Source organism: Rattus norvegicus, chromosome 19 (genome assembly GCF_021556685.1).
Source record: "Rattus norvegicus strain SHRSP/BbbUtx chromosome 19, alternate assembly SHRSP_T2T, whole genome shotgun sequence".
In the NCBI taxonomy this organism is placed as follows: domain Eukaryota; kingdom Metazoa; phylum Chordata; class Mammalia; order Rodentia; family Muridae; genus Rattus; species Rattus norvegicus.
Window position 1 is genome coordinate 15764737 of NC_141552.1, and position 9616 is coordinate 15774352.

Genomic DNA, 9616 nt, shown 5'->3' on the forward strand with positions numbered 1-9616 from the left:
GGAGTTTATAATTAGGGATGATCTACAGCTGTGGCAAAGCCTTTTGCCAGCACATGGCAGCACTAGGTTTGCCCCCAACAGTAAAAATAAAATCCCCCAAAATAATTCAAACAAAATGTCCTGAAGCCTGTGCCCTGACCAGTCTCTTCAAAAGTGCTAGGAACCTGGGTCCACATTTAGGACCCAGCACGACCTCTGTGACCCATGAGAAAGGATCTAATATGGGAATTAGTACAGTATGACTTATCCTTGTGGATACCTTTGGTGACAATAACCACCTGACCCCTGAAAACCCATCTACCTGGGGGGCTCAGCACTCATGTCACCCAAAAAGCCCAGATCCTAGGGCCAGCATGGGCAGGTGGTGAAGAAAGTTTGTCTCTCATGAACATCAGTTGCTGCTCCTGACCTGACTCTATTCTCAGGAGACAATGTCACCCCATAAAGTGTGGGTGTCAACGGCTCTTCCCAGGCCAAGGCTGGGATACTGCTTAAGTTCCACAATGCACAGCAGTGCTCACTCTAGAGCTAAATGTTCTACAGCTGAAAGGGGTGGGTGCTCTGCGGGCCACGCCCCTCCCCTGCAGTATTTAGTGCACTCAGAGTGGTGCTTCAGATGTGAGGGACTTCTTGAGGCTACTCCCATGGAGAATGGCAGATTCATCAGAACGGGGCACAGGGTGAGTTCAGAGCACAGCTGGGAGGAATTTAGGGGTGCCAAGCCATGACTAAGACCAGATCCTGGGCTGACAGGCAGTTGAGCTGGAGAACTGGCATCCAAAGTGTGACTGCCTGAATTCCTCTTAGACCAAAAGCCCTGGATCTGAGCTACTTTGGTGCGTGCTCCTAAGTGGGGTCCCAGACACAGCTCAGAATTGGGGCTGTGCATGGACTTTGGTGCTGGCAGCAGGTGGCTTAGCCATAAAGTGCCGAGCTTTCCCATCTGTGCCCACTCAAACTCCTCTGTTTCATTTTAGGTGTGTTTGGTATAGTTTTGAGACAGGGTATCTTGCAGCCCAACTCGCTTTGAGCAACACTGTAACATAAAAATAATCTTGAATTCAAGATCCTCCAACCCCTCTGTCCCAAGTCCTGGAATTAAGACCTTCAGCTGTGACCATTTTACTTCAGCATAGGATCCATCTGTATTAGAGTGAGCTTTGGAAATACTGGAGCTCCGACTGTTCCTTAGAATTCAGGTTTCCTTAATTCTTAGCAGGAGTTTTGTGATGATGCTGATGAGAGAGTCAGGAGTTACACTGGGAGAGGTAACAGTCCTGGCAGCCCTGAGTGCTCAGTGAAAGTCAAGACAGAAGCCTGCTGATTAGCACCTGAGTGAAAGTGGGAGGATTCAGAGTTCAAGAACAGACTCAGTTACATACCTAAGACCATATTGCAACATTTTTGTTTCATTTTTGGCTTGTTTTCTTTGAGACAAGGTGTTAATTTATAGCCCTGGCTGTCCTGGAACTCACAATGCCTCTACCTCCCAACGGACGGAATTAAAGGCATGTGCCAACATGCACTGCCACTAATTAATTTTTAATTAAACATGCTGGCACAATCCAGTAATCCCAGTGCTTAAGAGGCCGAGGCAGGCAGATATCTGGTTTCCTGACAAGTCTGATCTACAGAGAGCCTGTCAGAATAGCCAGGGCCAAACAGAGAAACCCTGTCTCAAAAAATAAACAACAAAATGAATTTGTTTTAAAGAAGAGAGGAACTATTTAACAGAATTAGAGGCAGAGAACCAAAAGGTAATGGGCAGTGCAGAGTCTAGCTTCTGAAATGAAACTGGACACCAGGGGTTAGGGTGGGGATTCTCATCTTGGACTGGGAGACAGAGGGTGACTTCAGGCATGGAAGGCTCAGTCAGTCATTAATCAGGATTCTCAATCAAGAGGGTGTTGTAAGATCCAAAATGTGTGAGCAGTGTTCTGCATGAGACTAGAAGAACACGCCTACCTATACAAAACAGCCAATGAAGAGTAATCACAAGCATACATCTGGAAGTCCACAAGAGGTTAACGTCCACCTTAGTGTGGATTATTCAGAGCACAGGTGGAGAGGAGTAGAAGAGCTGATGGTGGCTGAGGCAGGAGAGGAGTTCAGGTGTGAATTTGAGCCAGTAAAGGAGCTTGTAGGTCGGGCAGAGCAATGAGAGGTCTAACAGCATAGCTGTTGAGATCCTTCAGATTAATTTGTCTTAAGAGCCTCATGCCATAGCCAAGGACAGGAGTAGATCTGACTGTTGGGTGGCTGGGCTCACATAGCCCAACAGGTTTGGCCTTGCATCTGTGAGATTCCAAGTCTCTCCCTTTAGACACAGCCATGGAGAAGGTGTAGCAGTGAAGGTGCAGATGGCTTTGCAATGCTTGGCTTATGGTGTTGAGTACTTCATGCTCCACTGAGCTAGGGAATGTCCTAGAAGCCAGGGAGGCTGAGCATGAGGAAGACAGGTCTCTGGGAGAGAGAAATGATAACCAAAGTCACTAAGAACTTCCTGAATCACAGTGTCTGTTAACCATATATTTTATATACTTATTTTTATGGGCCTGAGTGTTTCACCTAATAAATGCTTGTGCACCATGTGGTATGTGTGGTGCCCGTGAAGTCCAGACTGATTCCCTAGAATTGCAATTACAGGTTAATAGGAGCCACCATGTGGACACTGGGAACTGAACCTTGGTCTTCTGCTCTTAGCCACTAAACCAACCATCTCTTCAGCACCACCCCCCAATTGTATAGTCATTAAGATTTAACCATTTGGCCTTCAGTATTTGAATTAATACAGATGTGACAAGAGTTATAGTTAACATGGTGGTTCAGGTATAGACAGGCAGGCATCTCATTGTATACAAAATATGAATCCTTCCTTCCTTCCTTTCTTTCTTTCACTTCTTTCTTTCTTTCTTTCTTTCTTTCTTTCTTTTTTTCTTTCTTTCTTTCTTTCTTTCTCTTTTTGTTTTACTCTTGGAGACAGTGTTGTTTTTTGTGTAGCTGACCTGGAATTAGCTCTGTAGAGGAAGCTGCCTTGAATTCAGAAATCTGTCTGCCTCTGCCTCCCAAGTGTTAGGATCAAAGGCCTGTGCCACCACCACCACACATCCTTCTGTTTAAAGGAAAAATGTAGTCTTACAGGTCAGCATGAGTTTAGCCCCGGTATAGACATTTTCCTAGGCCTCGGGAGCTGTAGAGTTCATGAAGGATTTGCTGCCTTCCCCTTTAGCCTGGCTAACTATGAGAGCTGCACACCCATGGGTGTTTGCTTCACAAGAGTCTGGAGGATGAGGGTCACAGGCTGAGGTAACTGTGTAGAGCAAAGTATGCTTGGTGAAGGGCAAGTGGGTAAAATGCTGAAATGCTGAGAGAAGAGGCCTATGGTAGGCGCCTCCTACACCTGAGACTTCCAACCCCAAAAAGCAGGGGGTAGAGAGTGAGGATGCACAGTGCACACAGGTCAGGAAAAGACCATGTTCCTGAAGCCTCCATGTGTGGTGGACAGGCTCTAGGGCACCATGAGGGACATCAGGAGCTTCTGCACTTTGTAGAATTACAGGATTCCATGTTACCTCACATGCCCATGATTTGCCCCCTACTGCAGGGAGAAGCCAACACCAGAAGCCTCCAGCTCCCAGCCCTGCTTTTGCCATGTAGGTTTATCCAGAAGAGCTTGGAAGTCCCTGGACCTGGAGTCTCAGGTTGTTGTGAGCCACCTGACTCGGGTGCTGGAGACTGAACTCAAGTCTTCTGCAAGAGCAGCAAAGACCTGTGTGCTGCCTGGCCCAGCTAGGGCTGTGAAATGGTGTTTATTTTCATGCTGAACAAGCCCAACAACAGTTTAGGTCCCTAGAAGCCACATAAACCTGGATGCAGTAGTGTCTGTCATCCAGAACTTCCCACAGGGAGATAGGAGCCTAAAGTGGACAGTCTCTAGGATTAGGGGGAAGGGCTAGCCTAGCATACACAGCCATGGAGGAGAGGTAGAAGGTGAGGACCTGTGCTCAGGTTGTCCCTGACCTTTACACAAGCACATGAGTACCTGTACTCACAGAAACTCCATACAGACATAGGTGAGAAAAGAAATAAAAACAAACAATATTGAAAATACAATATACTGGGGCTGGAGGGATGGCTCAGTGGTTAAGACCACTGACTGCTCTTCCAGAGGATCTGAGTTCAATTCCCAGCAACCACACTGTGTCTTATAACCATTTCTAATCTCATCTTCTACCCTCTACTGTTGTGTCTGAAAACAGGGACAGTGTACTCACTCATATGGACAAAATAGTTTTTGTTTTAATCCTTTTCTAAAAAAAGAAACCCATCTGTGACACATGATCATTGTGTGATTCCAAATGTCCCTAAGTCAGTACAGTCCTATTGCTACATGGTCCACCAGTTGTGTCAGCCTTGGTAGTAGAATGGCACAGTTGAAAAGATGCTGGTCACAGTGACCAGGCAGCCTAGAAAGCTCACCATGAGCAGAGAAGGCTGTGCTGTGTCATAGTCCTCTACCCCACACTGCCACCTCATCCCTACGAATAGAGCAAAAAAGAACAGATGAGGAATCTTCCAGGTTTCTTTCCTCTTTGATTTCTTTATTAACCTAGCCCCTGTGCTACATGTAACCTTGTCACATCCTCTGTCCCATCCCTAAGCCCTCATACCTGTCAGATAAGACCGGGATCTTGCTTTGGGGGGAAGCTCTGGTCCCTCTCTGTCCTAAGAGGCTCTGAGCCATCACTGAAAGAGAGTCCTCTGAGGATTGAGGGAAGTCCATAGCCAGTGCTCTGACTTCTAGGAAGGTTTGAGGAAGGTGGTCCTCTTCTTGTGGTGCCTCTAGTAGGAGCACCCCACACTTGGGCCCAGTTCCCACTATCAGAAAAAGGCGGGTGGCTCTGGTCTTTGCACAGCTCCAGCGGAATGAACAGTGCATCTCTCCTCTCTCTCTTGCAGGAAGTCTCAGCCTCTGGTGCAGGTGATGTTCCCAAGGCAAAGGAAAGGGAAGTGCAGAGTGAGGACTCCCAGGATCCTTTAAAACATTGTCTGCATTGTCTTCATTAATTTTTCTGTTTAATTTTTATTCCATGTGTATTGATCTCATTGTAGGGGTGTGCATTCCAAAGCATGAGTGTTGAAGGTAGAGGAAAAAGCATGGGAGTCACTTTATCCTACCGTGTGGGGTCCCAGGCTCTGAACCGGGTTGTTGAGCTTGGCTACAAAGAGCTTTCATACTGAATTTCCTGCTGGCTCTGATTTCAGGGAGAGTGTCTCATAGAGCCCAGATTGGCCAGTAAACTACTGATCATCCTGCCTCAAGTATTGCCATCTAGTTCATGAAAGGGTTGAGTTATTGACATGAGGAACTGGGGATGGGCAGAGGTGCATGACTGAGGCTATCTCTGCTCAGTGGCATGCCTTTGGGGACTGATAGTTTTCATCACTGAGATGTCATTTGACTGCAGTGCTCCTCTGGAGAGAAGGAGTCTCTTTTGCCAGGGCATCAGGCTCTCCAGACAGGCCTGGAAGGTGGAGGTCTAGAGGCCAGGCCTGCATTCCTCTTCAGAAGCTGCATTTACCACTCTGGACAGTACTGTAGAACAGGGTCACATATCCAGTTCTACCCTGAGACCTGCTGATAAAGAATGTCTATCCTGGGACAATGTCTATCATCGGTTCAAGGTGTGGCCCAACCAACTTATTATAAAGGATGATAGTGGTTGGTTGAAAAAGGCAGTAACTTTCTATGAACCATATATTAAGTTTTTATGTATACTAAAATTAACATTGGAAAGAACAATGGTAGGAGAGGAAGCTAGAGGACAACTGCTGAAAATGCTTGCTTTTGAAAATGCTAATGAAGAGTATAGGAGAGCATAATTACCTATAAAGGAGACTGGGGATATTAATGCTTATATGAAGGCATGTAAGTATATCTTCTCTGAAAATGGAAAGATGCATTTTTGGCACGTATTGATCCAGATAGAGTTATTAAATTATACATTGAAATACTCTTGAATATCCTATAGGCACTTTAGCTCAAGATGAGTTGCCTTTAGAATGGATATATATTAAATTTAACTTTAACAAAACATTAACAATATATGAGGAACAAATTTCTTTCATTATTCAGCAAGGCATACAAAGACCTGTTACACTGTGGGGATATGATTGTGCTGCTTTTGTTTTCTCATTAAGCAAAAATAAAGTGGAATATTTAATGCAGACGTCTGAAGTTTTTCAATTAGCCATGATTCCTTACACTAGAAATACTGAATTTCATTTTCCCCATAGTAAATTCTGGGATTGCTTAAAAACACAAAAAAAAATGTAATAAATACACTAATTTCTGTTGATCCATTACCATCTGCCGTTACTGTGTTTACAGATGGCTCTAAGACCAAAGATCTAAGACAGATGGCTTATTGGACCAAAGATAAAATTTGGGGGCAAGAATCTTCTTTTGGGTCAGTACAACAAAATGAAGTATTAGCAGTAATTAATGTATTGCCGGATTTTACTCATGATGTAAAAATATTATAGCCGAGTCAGCTTATGTTGTAGGAGTAGTACAGAATATTGCAACTGCTGTTGTTTCTACATCTAAGCCTATATTAAATGTTATTCTCACATATTAAAGGACTATTGTTATTCTGAAACTCTAGAATATTTATTACACATATTAGATTACATTCAAGATTGCCAGCATCTTTAACACATGGCAATCATATGGTTGATCAATTAGTGGCATTTGCTACCCCAGAAGAAAACAGTCATAATCATGCCAATGCAGGATATTTGCATATTAAATATAAGGTTCCCTATTCTGAAGCCAAACAAATTATTGCTAATTGTGGTATTTGTAAGCCTTCACTTATAAAATGTATTCCATCTGAAATTAATCCCAGAAGAATGCAACCTAATACATCGTGGCAGATGGATGGAACCCATATTTCTGAGTTTGGTCGCCTTTCATATATCCATGTAAGCAGAGATAATTTTTCAATATTTGTATGGGCTACACCATTGCCAGGAGTACGCACTGCTCATGTTATACAGCATCTATTGGAAACTTCTGCTGTTATGGGACCGCCTTCTAAAATTAAAACTGATTATGGACCAACATATATTTCTTATCAATTTAAACAATTTTGTCGGCTCTTCCAGGAAAATGGCGACTCCTGCACGTGCTCCAGAGTTGCCGCAGCCACGGAGCCTGCGACCTCCATGGGCCCTGCTGGGGAACCCTGCCTGCGGGGCCAGCCTCAGCCCATGCACAATGTGCTCCCTACCCCGAGGCTTCGAGCCCCCGGTTCCTGAGGACGTGGGGCGGCAGAGTTTGGCGGAGCTGCAGGAGAGGTTGAGGCGCCAGGAGAGACTTTTGGGCAAAGAAAAATTCATTTGCAAATTGCCCGACAAAGGTAAAAAGATCTCAGACACCACTGCCAAACTGAAAGCTGCCATTTCAGAAAGTGAAGAGGTCAGAGGGAGAACTGAACTACTTCATCCTGTTAGTGATGACTGTAAGCTAAGGCATAAAGCAACCACAAGAGTTGATACCGACATAGACAAGGCCCAGAATTCTGACCTGATGCTTGATACTTCATCATTAGTTCCTGAATGTTCGTCAGTAGACATTGAATCATCTAAAACAACCTCAGAAACACAGGGACCAAACAGCTCACTCACAAAGGCAATGAAGAGACTTTGGAGACTGGCTGCACAGTGAGTACCAGCCCATCTGTCCGCATCACAGCCCAGGCTCCCCCATCTGAAGTTAATGAACATCTCCCCCAGCATTCAAGTCAAGCGGAAGAGGTTTCCAGCAGCGTCGACAGTCTGTTTATCACTAAATTGCAAAAGATCACAACTGCAGACCAGACTGAACCCTCAGAAGAAAACACCAGCACTGAGAACTTTCCAGAAGTGCAGAGTGAGACTCCTAAGAAGCCTCATTACATGACAGTGCTAGAAATGCGAGCTAGAAACCCAGTGCCCCCTCCTCATAAGTTTAAGACCAATGTGTTACCCACACAACAGAGTGACTCAACAAGTCATTGTCAGAGGGCTCAGTCTCCTGCTTCCTCAGAAGAGCAGAGACGCAGGGCTAGGCAGCATCTTGATGATGTCACAGCAGCTCGCCTTCTTCTGCTCCACCCCCTGCCTGCACAGCTGCTCTCCATAGAAGAGTCTCTGGCTCTGCAGAAAGAGCAGAATCAGAATTATGAGAAGATGCGGGCAAAGCTCGCAGCACAGAAACTAGCTGAGAGACTGAATATTACAATGCAGAGCTACAATCCAGAAGGGGAGTCTTCAGGGAGATACCGAGAAGTGAGGGATGAAGATGATGCCCAGTCCTCGGACGAATGCTGAAAATGAGCGCTGGGAGATCCCGGGAGTTGACTGTTGAGCTTAAATTGTCTCATCCAACTTCCTAACAAGTACCAAGACAGTGTCAGACCTTGTTGAGGGACAGCAGTTGAAGTTACACAAAGGTAGCTACAAAATAAGAACCCAGTTTGTCTTTCAGAAGATGATCTTCACATGCTTGAACAGTTCAATATTTGAACATTGTGTTTGGCCGTATTGTGTTACAGTTTTGCAGTATATTGTGCATTGGTCTGATATTTTAGTGTGAGTAGAACACACGTTTTCTTTAAGATATCTGCTTTTTCCTTCTTCGTATTCTTATCAGATAGCACTGCTTACACCCCTTCTGGTGAAATACTTTGTTATTCCAGGCACCTAAAGTGAATTAGGAAGGCCTGGTCCCCTCACTCAAGAAATTAGGGGAGCAGTCTAAAGAATGGTACGCATGCTTGCATGGACACGTTCCTGAGACGCTGGATATGAAATGCCGCACACAACACTCGGGAACCACCACCACTGTGTCTGCTGCTCTGTCCTCTCTTGGGGCGACTGCTGTCACCTGTGATGAGGTTAAGGAGCACTTGGAAGAAGTGCTAGGTGGGGAGGGTCTTCTGAGCTGGTGTGGGGAGCTGCTACTGGCTGCCCTAGGCTTGAACTCATTGCCATCTGGGATGATAGGTCCCTGTAGAGGACACTCGTGCTTGGTAAGGAAACCGGTGTTTTTCTAAGAGTTACAGTTGAATTGTCAGTTAATTGCTTTTTTTCCTTGTTAAACCCACAGAGGTGTTTACAGGCTGCAGAAACCTCAGTCCTGTATGTGCACATTTGTGCTGTTTCAAATGATTATATGATCATTTCCAGCAAAGTTAACAATGTTATCAAAAAGCCTTTTTCTATTATGTGGAATTTGTAAAGGAGAAATAAAATACCAATCAGAGCAAAAATAAAAACCATTTTGTCAATGATACCATATTGTACATATTACTGGTATAGAATACCATCCACAAGGACAAGCGTTTGTTGAAAGAGTTCACCATACCCTGAAATGACAAATTATAAAATTACAAAGGAAAAGAGATAACCATACACAGCCTGAATGGAGTTGGCATACCAGTCCCAGAGTAATATTGGCATAAGCATTATTTTTTATTAATATTCTTAATCTTAAATTTCATAATTATAAGCTTCATGTAGGACCAATAAAATTAAAGGTCCATATGAGGGCTGCAGACATGACTCCATG

The 9616-nt window shown here is 44.6% G+C and overlaps 1 protein-coding gene and 1 pseudogene across 3 annotated transcripts in view; one reads left to right on the forward strand and one right to left on the reverse strand.

Annotated features, from left to right (window-relative positions):
- The window catches only part of LOC147998836 (uncharacterized), a 924038-nt gene extending 915922 nt beyond the window's left edge, over positions 1–8116 (reverse strand). For all 3 annotated transcript variants that reach the window (XM_087595571.1, XM_087595569.1, XM_087595570.1), the window contains exon 1: positions 8055–8116. The gene's annotated coding sequence lies outside the window, so the exon portion shown is untranslated. The remainder of the gene's footprint in view (positions 1–8054) is intronic.
- On the forward strand, positions 7088–8382 carry LOC147998868 (DNA-directed RNA polymerase II subunit GRINL1A pseudogene; annotated as a pseudogene).
- The last annotated feature ends 1234 nt before the right edge of the window (positions 8383–9616 follow it).